An 18388-nucleotide genomic window follows, 5' to 3' on the forward strand; every position below is an offset into this window, starting at 1 on the left:
TAGGCTTTTACTGGTATTACATGGTGATTGAGGGTTTTTGAGGATTGGGGTTCTAAAAAAAGGTTCTTCGCACATCTCACATACAGTTCGGGACTTGATAGAACCACCTGCTGACCGCTGACCATCCGATAACCACGGAAAATCGGATCCGCTTAGTAATCCAATCCAGGGCCAATGCCAGAACTGGTCAGATCTGAATGGGAGGGCACTTGGGGCCCCACTGCTCTGACAATTCTGCCAAAATTCGCAGTTAATATTTTTTTTAGGGCCCCTAAAAAAGTCACAGGCCCTTAGAAGCATCCTAACCCCTAAATCTCGCCACAAGCACCAGTCTGCTCTAAAGCCTGTGTGCTGTAAACCTCACATCTCCCTCAATACCGGGTCTATTATCGGTTTAAACAGTTTACAGGGCTAATAACAATAATAATATCAATAATAACTTTTCCTGCATGGATGATAAAAAGCTGCACTGGCTTGGACGCTGGTGTTTATGGGGGCTGACTATTTGCATGTAGGGTGTGTCTACAAGATCAGTGTGGGCTGCAAGATTTATATCTGTGATCGTTTAATGCATTCATATATATATATAATATAATATAATAATAGAAGTTCAGTTCGACTGGCTAACTAGTAGCATGCTAGCTAATACAGTCGAGGGAGGTATGCGCATGCGCAGTGGCGTTGTTATTGATCTCTTAATTGGAAATGTTGACTAATGAGAGCTAATCAATGGATGCAGGTGACAAACCGAGAACCGTAAACACAGCTGGTTCTCCTCCGAAAGAACATCCAGCAGAACCCAAACGGAGCTGTAAACGCCGCCCCCACATTTGCATAAACCCGCGCACTCGATAAAGCTCTAGTCGGAGCTCGTTAATCGGTGAAACGGTAAAACGCCGTGGCGACACGGAGGAATGAGGAGGTGCTGATACCGGAGAGCTGTTCCTCACCTCCAGACCTCCAAAGTTATGGGAGTACAACGGGCCTCATGACCGACCGCGGCTTTTCCTGTGCCAGCGTCCGCAGAAGAGGCGCTCGAACTCGGTGGCAGCAAACAGGGAGCCACGCTAGGCTACAAGCTAACGCTTAGACTAGCTTTTGCCATCCTGTCTCTTCAGTGTCGGCTCCCCCAAAAACAAACTGGGCTACAGCTGAACCAAACTGGAGATGGACTCACATTAGAGGGGATATACTGGCTTATTTAAGCCTTTTTTAAGCCTGGGGAGGTGAATGAGGGAAGGCTGTCTGGTGCTAATATACATAATTACAGTGTAACACGATGCTGTCGGTGGGTTCGGTGGGTTCGGTGAGCTGTGGCCGGTATCGTGAACCAGTGATTCCGGCCTGTTGTATTGTGGGGTTAAAGGGCATGGTGCTAAATTGGCTTGTAAACATATATAAGGACATTTTCACCGCAGCCAAATCCACATACTCCACAAATCCTCGATAAACACAGGATACGACGTCTTTATTGGAGTTCATCATGTTGGAAAAATGCAGGGGCTTCTTTTAAGTCACTGGTCCCATACGGTCCTGGCTCCAACCCTGTCTGGCCGTCCCTGAGGACTGGGGCTCTAATAATTCGTCCTACCCATCGAACTGTCCTACCAACACGGTCCTGTCGATGTTACGTCATGATACTTGTGCTCGGCGGTTTGACCATAATTTCATCCTACCTTAATAAAGGTAAAGGGGCAGTGAGTACACACACACACACACACACACACACACACGCTTGCCGAGCCCAGGAATCGAACCCACAACCTTGTTATCAATAACCCGGCACTCTAACCGCTGAGCCACCACTGCCCCAATCCCACCTAGGCTTAAATTAATTACATTTATTGTTAATTGCTTTATTTAATGTAAATTTTAATGTAATTATATGGTTGGTGTGGCACAACAGATAACACCGCTACCACACCGCATAGAAGACTGGGGTTCGATTCCCGACTACTAACACTACTATCGGCCTGCCTCTGTAATACGAGTAACCCTGCAAGTCGCTCTGGATAAGAGCATCAGCTAAATGCAATGTAAATGCATGTAAATGTAATTGTAATTTTAAGTGTATTATATAATCCCGTTCTCATGTTATTATATATTATTTGTTCCATATTTTAAGTCGTTGAAAATATGTTAGTGTTAAAAAAGGCAGTTCAAATCAATGAAGGTAGCTCACTTAAGTTAACCAGGCAGGTTTGTAATATTTCTGAAGTAAGTAAATCAATTAAATTAATTGCATATTTCTGTCCATGAAGAATTTTACAGACAGTAAAATAAAAACGTTGATTTAATGTAATTTTCCTATTAAATCACTGGTGTTACTGCCACTCTATCTCTTAACACACTCTGTGGTAGGATAATTTGACACGGTGGGACCGTTCGACAGCTTTATCTAAGGGTATGTGCTACGGTAGGATATTGCGATAAGCTAGGATACCTGGACAGAGCACCGCTTTGAGTTTTAGGTGGTCTCTGAATAGTTGAGGAAATTGCTGTATAACACAAGGTGAGCTCCAGGTGGCTGGTTTTCTAGACTCAGATTAATCCAAATAAAATAACACCCATTCCAAGCCATCCCCACCTCTCTGGGCAGACTGTACTCCCCCTGATTTGGAGCCCTGGAACCTGTGGTCTGCATTATACAGCTCTTACCTCATAGCGTATTGATTTATTATTTTATTATTATTAAAACCGATCATGACAGAAAATCCAATCTTTTTTCAGCTGGCTAAGTGGCCCAGCTTTCCAGCGCAGATTTTGGCAGGTAGGATGGCAATAAACCCATGATTTAATTACGCTTCTTCTCAGTGCAGAGAAAGGGTATATAATCATTTAATTTTTCACATTTCTTTCACATTTTGACATCATTTTGATTGTAATTTTATTTCTATATATATATATATATATATAATTTTAAAATAATGTGAAAAATGAAATGATTTTGTGTGTGTATATAAATGTATAATTTTTGTGTGCATATATATCATAATCCTAATTTCTGACCATTGTTCACTTTTTGACATTATTTTGATTGTGTCCAAATGTCTTGATGACTTGACCAATAGCAGGGGGCGGGGGTTGGAGATCCATTTTTTTGTCTTTTACACCATCAGTCTTAATAAGCTTAAGCAAATTATCTAATGTGTGTGTGTATATATATATATATATATATATATATATATATATATATATATATATATACAGTATATGCTTTAGACAGATCTACTGTACATAGCAATAAAATTTGATAGCAGTGCCCAGTGAAAACCCATATAACAAAAACAGCAGAGATCCTAGGACAGAACCTTGAGGGATGCCGTATTTTACCTTCTTAGGTAACAAGCACTGCTGTTTACATTTCCAAACTGACGGAGATCTAGGTGTTCTAGCCTGACAAGTATGATCCATAGTGTGGTCCATAGCATTAAATAAGCACTACCATTAAATAATCCATTGAAGATTCATAGCATCTTTGAGAGGATAATAGTTGATCATTATTATCGTTACTGACACTGAAGTCCTAATAGATTTTTTTCATGTATATGAGCCCCACCAGCTTTCACGTAAGAGCTGTACTAGGTTTCATGCCGAGTCTTGGCTGAGGATTTTGGCTCCAGCTTGCCCAGAAAAAGGATTTCTCAATCGCTACTGATTACTTAATGGACTGAAACTTATCTAGTACATACTGCCAATGTGTAGATCATAAATCATACATAAGAATTCCAGAAATGCTTAATGAGGAGTTTATAGATGTTGCTCAATGTTTAACTTGTTAAAGGGCCTCACTTTCCATATCCATACAGTCCATTAATGGAAGCTAAGCTGCAAATACAGCTGTTTTGGACAGAAAGGGTGATGAGATTATATACTTTTATTTATATATATATATATATATATATAATGCTAATACATATATACATATTTGGGCCTGTATAGCTTTACCTACTAATCAATTATCAATCAAATATATACTATGTTCCATATATTATGTGTACCGAATACATGATACTTGCATACATGTAAACAATATATGTACAAAATAATGGGCCTAATCCTTTGATCTACACTTTATGGACAAAAGTATTGGGACACATGCTCATTCATTATTTCTTCTGAAATCAAGGGTATTAAAATTGATTTATTCTGCTTCTGTTGGAGTAACTGTCTCTACTGTCCAGGGAAGAAGGCGTTCTACTAGATTTTGGAGGAGGAGCACTGCTGTGAGGATTTGATTGGCCACCAGTTCATTTACATACACTTTATGGACAAAAGTATTGGGACACCTGCTTAATCAGTGCTTCTTCTGAAATCAAGGGTATTAAACAGCGTTGGATGTCTCTACTGTCCAGGGAAGAAGAAGGCTTTCTACTAGATTTTGGAGGAGCGTTGCTGTGAGGGTTGATTGCATTCAGCAGAAAGAGCATTGTTCGTGAGGACAGGATGTTGTCATGATGATCACCACCCCACCTCATCATCCCCAACTCCTTAACTCATCCCAAAGGTACTGGATGGCACTCCACCACCATCGTTCCAGAGTTCACAGTTCTTCCACTGCTCCACAGCTCAATGCTGATAGACAAGCTATGTGTGTGCATTTGCACATCTGCGACTTTGAATTCATTAGAAGGAGTGTCCTCAAACATTTGGACATGTTGTGTATATCCTCTTAAGTCCACTTGTTGGGCATTTTAGGGAATTTTAGCAGTTGTTTAAGGGTTTTTAACAAGATATTGCAAGATTGTTTATCCGGGTCTCAGGTTCTCAAATTTTCAACCTCCAGGACCAGAACTGGGCACTTCTGACCCCGGCTAAGAAGGACAGGCTGGTAGATATTTTAGAATTCTAACCTCTGTGATTGTTTTGACTGCTGGTTTGGGGTTTGGGTTGACGTGGCCTTCTGGCTTTGACTGGTGCACTAAAGTATTTGCAGATGTCTGCAACAAAACTTGTGCAACACACAGACACATTTTTCTGCAAGCTGAGCTTCTGCCGCTTGTCCCACAGCCTTCTGGGTCTGATTTGAGAGCTGTAAGTACAGAGGGGGTCTGTTTTGGAGAGGACGAGATGAACAATAGATGTAGTGTTGACAAGTCTCAGCCGCTTGGCCCGACCAGAGTGTATGTGGGAGGATTGAGAGGTCACTGTCAGACTCTGGGTATTAGAGGCTTCATCCCTGGACTTTGTAGTGTTTGACACGGCCTTGTTTGGTTGTCAGTCAGTCGGTTCAGTTGTTTTAACGGAGATGATTTCACTTCCTGGAAGATGATTAACCTCACAGTGGTTTCCAAATCTGGAATCCTGGAATTCACAGCTCGAACCCAGACCCAGGCCTACATTTTTTGTGTGTATTTGTGACATTTGTGTGGGTGTGGGGCATAAATAATCAGTCCACAGCCATTTGTCAGAAGTCTGTTAATGGATTTATGGAAGAGCACTGTGAATTGTTTTTAAGACAGCGTCAGGACGAAAGCACTAAAAAGAAAAAAAGGAAAGTTATAAGCCCGTCGAGAAGGGCACACATCCCGTTTCCAGTTGGGGAGTGTGTTCACTGAGAGTTTTGGGTTGCGTTTGGAACAGTTACATAACCCGTCTGTTAAAATGATGAAACCATAAAAAAGAGACGAGATCAAGCGCTGAGAACTCGGCCCAGTGTGGTTTACTGTCTGTCTTTGTTTATCGAGATTTCTAATTACAGTCCTGAGGAAAGATGTTGAACTGTGTTGGCTCGGAACGTCTCGGTTATAAACAGTGTCGGATGGAGTCTAAGCAGCAGACGGGAAATAACAAGTAATTTTGAACTGGACAGTTGGCCCATTCATCAAAATCATAACAAATTGGACACAGTGTTGAGGACAGCTGTTTCATAAAAAGGAAACGTGCAAATACAGTCTTTTGTATTTCAGCATACAGCAAAAATCCATAATAATACCTAGTACCATAGTATTATCACCTAATATTGTTATAGGTCTTTAATTGTTTTGGGAACATTATAATTTTTGAACTTCTAGTTGCTATTTATGGCCTTTAGGCCCAATTGACCTGAGCTCATACTCATTTTGGACTTCGTTTATGTTCATTATTTTTATTATTTTGACTATAATCACATACACTCATGAATATACATGAAACGCAGTGTGATATGCATTACAAACTGCTTTGTGTCAAAGTTTAAAACTGGGATATTTGTATTGGAACCCTTTTCCGATGTTGCTTAGTAATTGCTGTGGTACCCCGTGTAGTTGGTTAGGTGTTACTCGTTTAATCATCTGTACACAAGAATATTGCATAACCTTTTGCACCCATTGATTCCTATGAGGACAAAATCTGTAATCATCCCAAATCTCACAGTCAAACTGAACAGCCTAGAGCTGGAACAGGAAACGCATCACTACTTCCGAAACTGCAGAACGAGATACAAAAATAGTCTCCTCTTGAACATATTCAACCGCCATCCACACCACGGACCTGCTGTAGACACATGCATGTGAGGTTATGGAGGTGGAACCATGTCCATATGATGTATAATCATGTGCCAGGAACCCAATTTTGATTAGGGTCATTGTCTTGCTGCATGGCCCACTTACAGTTAAGCTGAGACTGGTACAGTCCAGAGTTCATAGCTCCATCAATAATGACAAACTGTTAGAAACTATGGCACTCCCACCCTCATGCTTCACAGTTGGGATGCAGTTCTTGTGTTTGATTGCAGTATTTGGTTTGCGTCAAACTAGGGATGGGCAATATTACGATATTTTTATTGCTTAAGAATAGAATAAGCATATCAGATGTCATCAGTTTTTAAAGAACACTGATCCGCTGCACACTTAATTACAAACCGTGTAATTAGTCTGGTTTAATTGGATGTAGTGCAGCACTGTTTGAATGGAAATCACTGTACTGCAGATTTTCCCAATTAATATTTAAGACAATTGAGTCAAATACGCAATTACTGAAGATCTAGATAGTGATGGTCCCTGTACAAATCAGACAGCACAGTGTATAATGAGCACTGGAGACTGAAATGCTCTACTATGGACTCTATATAGTGAATTTTATCATTTACCTCTATTTTTTTCTCAAACCAGGGATTGGCAATAAGTTTTTTTATATATATATATTTTTGGATTGTGATAAATTGTGTTCTTGTGATACACAATAAGCTTTTCTAAGCATATCGCCAGTGCTTACAGAACACCGATCCACTGCAAATTGCATTACCAACAGGTTTAATTAGATGTAGTGCAGCACTGTTGCACTGTTTGAATGGAAATCACTGTGCTGCAGTATGGGAGAGTAATTAAAGGGTGTTTTTTATTATTATTATTTTTTTTTTTGAAGAATCTGTCGCTTGAATTGATGCATTTTGTCTGGGGTCGAGTGTTTTATGATAAAAAAATATTGCATCATGATACATGATATTTATCATATCGCCCACTCCTACATCAAGCATGATGTTTTTCAATTTAAACCCCCAAATTGCTCAGTAAATTAAATGACTTTTAAAATATACGTAAATAAAATCTTTTCTCACTAATTTCTCAGTTAATCTTCAAGACAATTGAGTCAAATACTCAATTACTGATGTTCTAGATAGTGATGGCCCCAGTACAGTGTATAATGAGCACAGTAGACTGAAATACGCTGCTATGGGCTGGATTTTGGTTTGCAAATTTGCAAATTTTATTGTTTTAGTTTTTTTCCTCAAACCAGGGATTGGCAATATGATGATATTCTGAATTGTATTGTGATAAATTGTGTTATTGTGATACACTAAGCTTTTCTAGGTGTATTGAGAGTATCGTCAACACTGATCCACTGCAAATTAATTAGTTTAATTAGATTTAGTGCAGCACTCATTAAATGGAAATCACTGTACTGCAGTGTGGGAGAGTATTGGAAAGATGGTTCTTAAGAATCCAAGCATTTTATCTGGGGTCGAGTGTTTTACAATAAATATTGTGTATCGTGATGCAATATTTTTATCATATCAAGCATGATGCTTTTCATTTAAACCCTAAAACTCAGACTAAGACATTTAATGTTGGGGAATTTTGCTCAGTAAATTAAATATGATTTAGAAGTCATTCAAGTGTTTGTTGTTTGGCCGCCTTTAAAAACTAATTTCTCAATTAATCTTCAAGACAATTGAGTCAAATACTTGATTACTGATGTTCTAGATAGTGAAGGCCCCTGTACAAATCAGACAGCACAGTGTATAATGAGCACAGTAGACTGAAATGCGCTGCTATGGGCTGTATTTTGGTTTGCAAAATAGTGAATTTTATTGTTTGTTTAGTTAACAAACAATAAATATTGTGCATCGTGATGCAATATTTTTATCATATCGTCCACTCCTACATCAAGCATGATGCTTTTCAATTTAACCCCCCAAACCCAGACTAAGACATTTATGTATGTATTCATGTATTATTATGTAATTGCTCAGTAAATTAAATTACTTAAAATATACGTGTGAAGTTCCAGTGAATCCTGTGATCCGTAGTGTGGATTTATCTGAAGCTAGGCTTGATTTGTTGGTCTTTGTCAGAAAAGTGATTTTATATGGAATTATCAATTAACTAAATAAATGACCATATTATAAAAATAAACCACAGTCACTCTCTCAAACCCTTTTACAATGTTCCACCATGCTGTTCTCATTCCCTTTGTTTTTCTTTTACTTCTCAGGAGTCACAGAGAAACCATTGCCATTTTAGGAGCCGCATGGGGAACGTTTAGGCCAGGAGTCAGGCCTGCCATGGGCTTTCACAGGATAAACAAGCCTGCTTGTTTTGTGGTTCAGCTTTTAAACATCCTAAGAGGTAATCTTCTGGTTGCAGGGCCCTAACACAGGTCACCTTAGGGCACATCTGTGCCTAATTTAGGGTGTCATTTAAAAACGTGTGACGACATCTATTTGAAGTTGAAGTTGGTTAATCAGCAGATGAGCCCCTTCAATCTGGGGCTTTATTATTACTGGATGAAGACGTTGGGATTTCCGGGTGGGCAGGGTGCTTAATTACGCTAGAAGTCCACTGGGTGTCCTCGCTGGGTTGTTTTTGGCCCTGAAAGCCTTGTGAAATGCCACTGAAGTTCAGAGAGTCACATTTATTCAGTCCTCATCTCAGAGTGTCGTCTCGTCCCGGACGCTCCTGCCGTTAATTTTTAATTTATTTAGGATTTCAGTTACAAAATGCTCAGGGTTCATTTTCCCCCACTATTGTGTTGCTAGTGTCAACATGAAAGATCTCCTGCTAAATTAATTATTATTAAACCCTGATCTGATCATTTTCTCAGTCCAGGAGTCAGCGGATTAACCATTCCCTTTTCCCCTTAGGTTATTAGGCCTTCCTTCAGCTGGAATTCCTCAACAGCCGCAGATCTCATCCACAGATGTGCAGTCAGATGGCTGTAGGCTCTCCATCTCTCACAAACCTACGGAGAAAACCTCCACCCTTAGATTTGGATGCCCATACTGAAAACCAGCACTCCTGCAGCATCGGCGCATCACCGCTGAAGCTGTTCCCTCCTTTAGGCTGTTGCTGCATGTGCGATAGGTTGAAAGGTTGCTAGGGGGTTGTTGTAGTGTTGCTACGAGGTTGCTAAGGTATTTCAAGTGAATGATCTGCTGTGGTATTCCAGACGCTTGCTATGATGTTGGTATATGGTTGCTGTTTTTCCAGGTGTTTGCTTTTCCAGTGTTTCTAGGTGGTTGTTATGGTGTTGCTAGGTGGTTGCTATAGTATCCTGGGTCACTGCTGTGGCGTTACTGTGGTGTTGCTTGATATGTTGTTGCGATGTGATGCAAAGGGTTCACAAGGGGGTTGCTGTAGTGTTGCTTAGTGGCTGCAATGATGTTGGTAGGTGGTTGCTATGGTGTTGGTAGGTGGTTGCTATGGTGTTGGTAGGTGTTGGCTATAGTATCACAGGTTATTACAATGGTATTTCTAGACGGACTGCCATGGTGTTCCAGGTGGTTGGTATAGTGTAGCTAGGTGGCTGCTATGGTTTTTCCAGGTGGTTGGTATAGTTGCTGAGTGGTAGTTATAATGCTGCTAAGTGGTTGTTATGGTGTTGCTAGGTGGTTGCTATAGAATCCTGGGTCACTGCTATGGTGTTACTTGGTGGTTGTTGTAGTGTTGCTCGGTGGCCCTAATGTTGTTTTGATGTGATGCAAAGGGTTCACAAAGGGGTTGCTATGGTGTTGCTTAGTGGCTGCAAGGTGGCTGCAATTGCTAGGTGGTTGCTATGGTGTTAGGTGGTGGCCATGGTATTCCAGACACTTGCTATGGTGTTGGTATATGTTTGCTGTGTTTTTCCAGGTGTTTGCTTTTCCAGTGTTGCTAGGTGGTTGCTATAGTATCCTGGGTCACTTCTATGGTGTTACTTGGTGGTTGCTGTAGTGTCGCTCGATATGTTGTTGCGATGTGATGCAAAGGGTTCATAAGGGTAGTGTTTGGTGGTTGCAATGATGTTGCTAGGTGGTTATTATGGTGTTGCTAGGTGGTTGCTATAGTATCCTGGGTCACTGCTGTGGTGTTACTGTAGTGTTGCTTGATGTGATGTTGCGATGTGATGCAAAGGGTTCACAAGGGGGTTGCTGTAGTGTTGCTTAGTGGCTGCAGTAATGTTGCTAGGTGGTTATTATGGTGTTGCTAGGTGGTTGCTATAGTATCCTGGGTCACTGCTGTGGTGTTACTGTAGTGTTGCTTGATATGTTGTTGCGATGTGATGCTAAGGGTTCACAAGGGGGTTGCTGTAGTGTTGCTTAGTGGCTGCAATGATGTTGCTAGGTGGTTGTTATGGTGTTGCAAAGTGGTTGCTATAGTATCCTGGGTCACTTCTATGGTGTTACTTGGTGGTTGCTGTAGTGTCGCTCAGTATAGTGATACGATGTGATTCAAAGGTTTCACAAGGGGATTGCTATGGTGTTGCTTAGTGGTTGCAAGGTGGCTGCAGTAATGTTGATAGGTGGTTGCTATGGTGTTGCTAGGAAGGTTGATGAAATTGTAACTGGTTAGGTGTTACTGGTGTATTTGTATTACATAAGAATTGCGATTGCACCCTGAGAGAGCCTCACAGCTGGTAGCAGATAAACCCCAGAGGAGCAGGCGTCGTAAAAATATACGAGACCGGACCAGAGCTTCTGAGGTCCACCGTTTCAGAACCACACCATCAGCTCCAAATGTGACTCCTCCTCCCCTTGCTGCAGGAACAGCCTCTGCTCTTCTGAGAAGGCTTTCTGCTCCATTCTGAAATCTGACCGCAGAAATTCGTTTCCAAAAGGCCTGGCCTGCAGTCGCCTCCCACGTCATCCCAGAGCTGCCTAGCAGGGTGGAGGTCAGGCTTCTCTGCAGGATCAGTCGAGTTCTTCCACTCCAAGCACAGCAAAACACATCTTTATGGACCACGCCGCCTTGGGCATGCCGTCACTGTTGTGCTGAAACAGGAAAGGGGCCTCCAAAAAAAAAAAAATTGGCCATTATGATAGATCTAGAACAGTGATGTCAATCTGGGTTCCTCCAAGACCACACACAGCCCTGAAGAACTTGGAGCTCCTCCTTACTAAAGACTCCTGATTCAGTTCAGTGCTACAAATGGTTCTTTGAGTGATTCCTTAGAAGAACCGTGTTTGTACGTGAGGAACCTTCACTTCATGAATGTGGTTCTCCACATTCGCACCTCCACTCTGCATTTCAGTCCACTCTTGAAAATCAAGGTTCTTTGAGCAGTGCCACAGAAGAACCACTTATGGTTCCTGAAAAGGCTGTGTTTGGCCTACAGAAGGTCAGAGGTATTTCAGGTGAATGATCTGCTGTTGCTAGGTGGTTGCTATGATGTTGCTAGGTGTTGGCTGTAGTATCACAGGTTATTGCAATGGTATTTTTAGATGGACTGCCAAGGTGTTCCAGGTGGTTGCCGTGGTATTCCAGATGTTTGCTATTATCCCAGGTTGGTACATGGCTGCTGTAGTTTTTCCAGGTGGTTCCTGTAGTCTTGCTAGGTGCTTACTATGGTATTGCTAGATGGTTGCTATAGTATCCAGGTTGCTATTATGATTTTGCTAGGTGGTTGTTATAGTATCCCAGGTTACTGCTATGGCGTTGCTGTAGTGTTGCAAGGTGGCCCCTATGTTGTTGTGATGTGATTCAACAAGGAGGTTGCTATGGTGTTGCTTAGTGGCTGCAGTGATGTTGCTACGGTGTTGCTAGGTGGTGGCTATGGTATTCCAGATGTTTTCAAGGTGTTTGCTTTTCCAGTGTTGCTAGATGGTTGTTATGGTGGTTGCTAGGTGGTTGCTATAGTATCCTGGGTCACTTCTATGGTATTACTTGGTGGTTGCTGTCGCTTGATATGTTGTTGTGATGTAATGCAAAGGGTTCACAAGGGGGTTGCTATGGTATTCTATAGAATAAGCTTCTATAGAAGTCTTTTAAACCCTCGTATCTCCACTCACTTCTACCTGAGGAATGTATGGGAATATGGTTTCGCTCTTTAGTCTTGCGCTCAATCATGAATTAATGAATTTATCAATTAATTAATTCAATTAATTTATTGCATGATTGAGTGTGTGACTACTTCGGCTTGCAGTTAGCACCATGCTAATTGATAGCCATAGCCGTGGTCCTGCATAAAAAACCATAATCATGGACATGGCTGTTAACGACGTAGCATTAATGGTAGCTATGTTGGACGAGCCAGGTAGCTGCCATGCTAATGCTAATTGTCGTGCTAATGTCTTGGTAGTCATATTGGATAAGCTCGGTAGCTGGATTGCTAACAACGTGGTAGCCATGTTGGGCGAGCCCAGTAGCTGTCGTGCTAACAGTGTGGTAGCCATGTTGGGCGAGCCTGGTAGCCGACATGCTAACACTGTGGTAAAGATGATTGATTAGCCTGGTAGCCGACGTGCTAAAGACATGGTAGCCATGTTGGATGAGCTCGGTAGCTGCAGTGCTAACAGTGTTGTCTGACTGACCCACCTGACCATTCAGCTCCCAGCTCCTCTACAGCTCTGCAGTCTGATCACTTAGTGTGTGTGTGTGTGTGTGTGTGTGTGTGTGTGTGCATTAGCATTAGCATTAGCTGGTAGAACATTAGAGCACTTCCACCATAGTCCACCCCGATCCCGAGTCACTGACCCCCAATACCTCACAGACTCCTCCTGCAGGGATGGAAGGGACTGTATATGTGTGGCTTGTGTTTGAAGGTGTGGCTAAGCGTGAGGGTGGAGGAGGGTGGAGGGGGGTGGAGGGGGTCCATGCAAGTCTTCCTGCAGTCTCACACGTAGCCCACTGTACTCTCTGGAAATGAGCGCAGCCGTCCATTGCCACAGCGCCAGCCCTCGTGACGTCACCACCCACGAGCGGGCCCTCTATCGCCGGCCTCATCACTCCGCCCGTGCCCTTTATCTCTGTTCATTACTCCGTCCCAGCGCCGCCTGAATGGGGTCGGGCAACCGTGACCCTCCACCAGACCTCCCTCCTGTCCCATTAAAGGCAATTACAGCACATCCGCCCATGTAAATAACCACGTTGCTGCAGATCTGTCTTCTCTCTTGCTTGTGCTCTCTCTCGCGCTCTCGCTCTCGCGCTCTCTCTCTTTCGCTCAATCGGGGACTGCGACTGGAGTTTCGCGCTCTTCCTCCAGCGCCGCTTTCACATGCTAGCCTGAGGGCAACATTCGGTTCTCCTGGCCCCGGCACTTGCGCAAGGCTCGGGCTTGGATAATTGCTCTCAATCATGTGTGTACAGTAGACATACCTCAGTACACACGTACGCCAGGGGGGTTTCTTTACTTCGTACACAGTCTGTCCAAAAGTATGCGGACACCCCTTGTAATGTGTGTGAATTCAGGCTCTTTAAGGTGCACCTATTGTATAATGTCCTTAAAAAAGCAATGACCAGTAGGAAGGGGGAGGGTTGGGGGAGGGGCAGCCGATCATGAGCCTACCCATATAGAATTATATATTTTATAATTATATATTATACATTTATATGCACCCCTTCTAATGAATGCATTCAACTACTTAAGGTTGGTTGCACCCGTTGCTGACACAGATGTGCAAATGCACACACCAACACACAGCTTGTCTAGTCCCTGTAGAGAAGTACGGCCAATACAATAGGACTCAACCAACATGACCCCATTGGGACCATGCTGCTAATAATGCCTGGCGTGGGCTATGGAGGGGGATAAAGCCCCCCAGCATTGAGGAGCTGTGTTTCAGTTTCAGTGTTTTTATTAATACATGTTTTATGGTCATGTTCCTCAACTCCTTTATTTACCTTCTGAGAACGTCCACACTGGGAATAATGTCCGTTAATAGCACCTTGAGGACACCAGATGTGGTTATATCAAAGACTCTGGAAAGACAAGCTGGATTAGGATTAAAATAGCCAATGCCCGATCCGTTAAAAAAACATGCCTGGATCAGATTGGGACGTCCCAAATCCTGACCTCACTAACGCTCTAGTCGCTGACGTCGCTGAGCAGTTCTCCAAAGTCTTTCCTGAACAGGATGGAGAGTAACTCCAACAAAAGTAGGATGAACCCCCTCAATTTTGGACGAACCCATGACTAATCATCCATAAGAAGTACCTGACCTCACGCTGGTTGCTGGCAAGAGCTGGAGGCAAGCATGGTTGTGGTTTAGTACTGGGAGATCAGCGACAGTGTGTAAGGCCTAGCGTGAGCAATATTAGGAATTCAGGTCTGGCCTCTGCAGATCACATTGGCAGTTCCTCTGGGAGAGGAAGAGGATCAGAGTGTCCTGTGGGTGGAAGTGGTGTCAGGGTGATGGGCCGATATGGAGTCGTGTGATGTCCTGCGCTGAGGCGGTGAGCTTCATTACACTCCCACGTCATATCAGAGCATGACAACACAAGTCTCTCTCTCTCTCTCTCTCTCTCTCTCTCTCGCCCTTGCTCTCGCTCCGTCTATTCCCCAGCCCCCTCTAAACCAGACAACACCACTAGTCATTGTGAAACTTCCAAGTAATGATCAAATATGAACTGAATCACCAAACAAAAGCAACTTAACCACATCTTAGGAGAGAGAGAGAGAGAGAGAGAGACGCTACATGGACAAAAGTATTTGGACATCTGCTGAAATCTTGAGTGTTAAAGAGTATCCCGTCACTGTCTGTAGGATTTGATAGCATTCAGCGACAAGGATGGTCAGGATGTTGCCAGGATGATCACCACCCCACCTCGAACTCTCAAACACCTCCCAGAATTCTGGATGGAGCACCACCGCCATTCATATCTCATTTTTATATTCACTACCATCATTCATCATCTCATATTGTGATTAGATTGCAGCTACTTTTTAATTTATTTTACTTTTATTTATTTCTACCACTCTTATATTCTATATATTTTTTATTAATATTACCTTATTTATTCATAATTGCTATTTGGGTGCACTCCAGGTCCCCCAGGGTAGTCATGCTGGTTAAATGTGCCGCTGTGTGTGTGTGTGTGTCCAGACGGAGCACTATGACACAGGACACTGTGTGTTTGTTATCCTAAGCACATACTAATAACTTCCCATTTCAACATAGCAGCGGGCTGTTCGGCATTACATGACAGTGTCCAGATGGGAATTTTTTTTTGGGCAGGCTTGTAAATAGCTCGTTAATGGTTGAAAGCTCAAAGGCTTAGCATAGTTTAGAGGCGGGGGGTGGGGGGTGCATGTAATTGGTTGAGGTGCTTGAACCCGCAGTGCTGTATTTAGACTGTCACAACATTTTCACTGAACATCGCGCTCAAAACATGGGTCGGTTCTGCTGATCTTTGCCTTTGCAACCATAACCGTTGACCCTGGGGGAACTGGGGGGACTAAGTGGCACTGCCTGAATGTTAGTGAGACCATCAGAGGAATGGCCGAAGCTCTTCTGGTGCCATCAAATCGGTCTGGACGGGGATTGAGTCGATGTTGTAGATGCTGGTTCTAGTAAATACTGAAAGCAGTGGTTGGTTTTGTGCAGCGTAGTTCGTCCAGCCGTCGCTTGAGGGGTTTGGATCCATGGTTCTGCCCGTTAACCATGGCCTGGAAGACAATGTAAGGCCTTGGAGTAACTTGGCCTTGTTTCTGAGATCCCTGACCAGGGCATGCCATGTAAGCGTAGACTTTTTGGAGCCTGCTTTTCTCCAAACTGTAAAATTGCCTGGTATTTGCGGTGGCGGCCGCAGCCTCTGCATTGTGTTCAGCATGATTTATGACCCACCTAATGACCCCTGAACTGCCCAAGGTTATTGTAAGTGCTAAATGGCCTGACCTGCTTCTTTCCAAGTGTTTCTCTTTAGGTGCTGACAGGCAGCTGAGGGTGAAGGAGTACCGTGTTGACCATGGTGAGAAGAGCTAGAGCAGTAAGTTTAATACAGTTCATTTCACTTAGACTGCTTAGATCATTTGGATCGATCCATCTGCGAGGTTCTCTGGTCTGTTTAACCTTCATAAATAGGGCTTTTCACAACGGGTGTTGTCATGAACCAGCTTTACAGCAAACTGGGTACAAGCCTATTTTGAGAAGGCCGGTGCTGAGACTGGCGAGCGAGGAAACTCCCTCCGAGCAAGAAGAAGAACCCTTGAGAGGAACCAAGACTCAAAAGGGGAACCTTTGCTCCTTCTTGCATACCAAGAAGTACAAGAGATGTGGAATAATGGTTAAATAAGGTAAGATAATGCAGAACTATGAGTAATGCGAAAGCTAGAGCAGAGCCTACACTATATGGACAAAAGTATTGGGACACCTACGCATTACACTTTTAATGACGTCCGTATCTAAATCCATTAAAGGCATTAATATGGAGCTCGTCCCCCATTACAGCTCTAACAGCAGCTCTGCAGTTATTGGGGGCTTTTCTGCACTACGCTCTGAGCTCAGTGCTCGGCCCTGACCCCGCTCTGTAACTGTGGTTCCTCCTAAACGCTCCCACTGTTCAATAATAATACCACTCCCAGCTGATGGAGGAAGATCTAGGAGGGATCTGTTGAAGAAAGGCAGACTGTAGGGCTAGGGACTTTAATTTTTATACCTGTGGCTGAATAGGACTGAATCAAACACCTTAATTCAGTGATTAAGAAGTGTCCCAATACTTTTGTCCATATATTGCATAGGTAATGGAGAAGGTTCCCAAAGTTGGAAAGCTTTATGAGAGAAGGCCAGCGTACGAGAAGGGTTGTAGAGGTCAATGAGATCACTAAGCCAACCATTGAGAGCTGTATCCCAGCTAGACACCAACGTCTGCAGACGTTGTTGTCTGGTTGAACGTAGGATGTGACGTCAGCTGACCAAAATTTAACGTCGGGACGATGTCAAAAACCAATCAACAGCATTGAGAAGGTAGAGTAGTGATAACAGCCGATTTGTCGGTCTTCAGAAAGTCGCATGCCAATGTCACGTTGATGTTAATAACAGCGTTCAATTGTAAGGTATGATGACCAGAATGACCCAACGTCTGCTAAACCTTCGTCTGCTCACGTTGTTAGATGTTATGTTGTCATGGTGTTAAGTACCCAACATTTTTTGGCGTTGGTGGAGCTTGTTGTGAACCCAGTGTTGGATTCATGTTCTAATATGTCTGTCCGACGTCTTGAAAATGCAAATTAAGGTCCGGGGCCTTCTGGGTTACACTATATTGACAAAAGTATTTGGACGCCAGCTCATTCGTTGTTTCTTCTCAAATCAAGGAGTTAAAAAGAGTTGCTCCTGCTTTTGTTGGAGTAACTGTCTTTACTGTCCAGGGAGGAAGGCTTTCTACTAGATTTTGGAGGAGGAGGATTTGATTGCTTTCAGCGATAATAGTGAGGTCAGGATGTTGAATGATCACCTCACCAGCTCATCCGACATCGTACACAGTTCTACGGCTCCACTGATCAATACTGGGGGAGCTTTACACCCTATAGTCCTGTTGTACTGGCTGTACTTCTCTACAGGGATAGAAAGGGCTACAGGGCTTTGAGTGTGCATAGTACATTCATTAGAAGGGGTGTCCACAAACATTTGGGTGTTTAGGGTATGTGTGTATGTATTTTAGAGTCGATGTGGAACCGGTGAAGGGGTGGGAGGATAAGAACAATGCAGCGGGATGTTCTAGCAGAAGTACGTTCTAAGGTAGAGCTGGGCAGTATGAGCATATTTAATCGTATCGTGATTATTTTTGTAAACGTGATAAACAATATGCTTTTTTAATTAGATAAAGAGCAGCAGATGTTGGCTATTAATTACTGTAATCAGTTTGGAAGAGTTTCTGAGTAGTAGTTGCTAAGTGTCTGCGATCATGATGTGTTAAACAGTGCATATTGTAAAAATGCCGTTTATATATTGCGATATAATATTTTCACCATATCGACCAGCCCTATTATAATGTCGAAC

The sequence above is a fragment of the Salminus brasiliensis genome, chromosome 20 (genome assembly GCF_030463535.1).
Source record: "Salminus brasiliensis chromosome 20, fSalBra1.hap2, whole genome shotgun sequence".
NCBI lineage: Eukaryota > Metazoa > Chordata > Actinopteri > Characiformes > Bryconidae > Salminus > Salminus brasiliensis.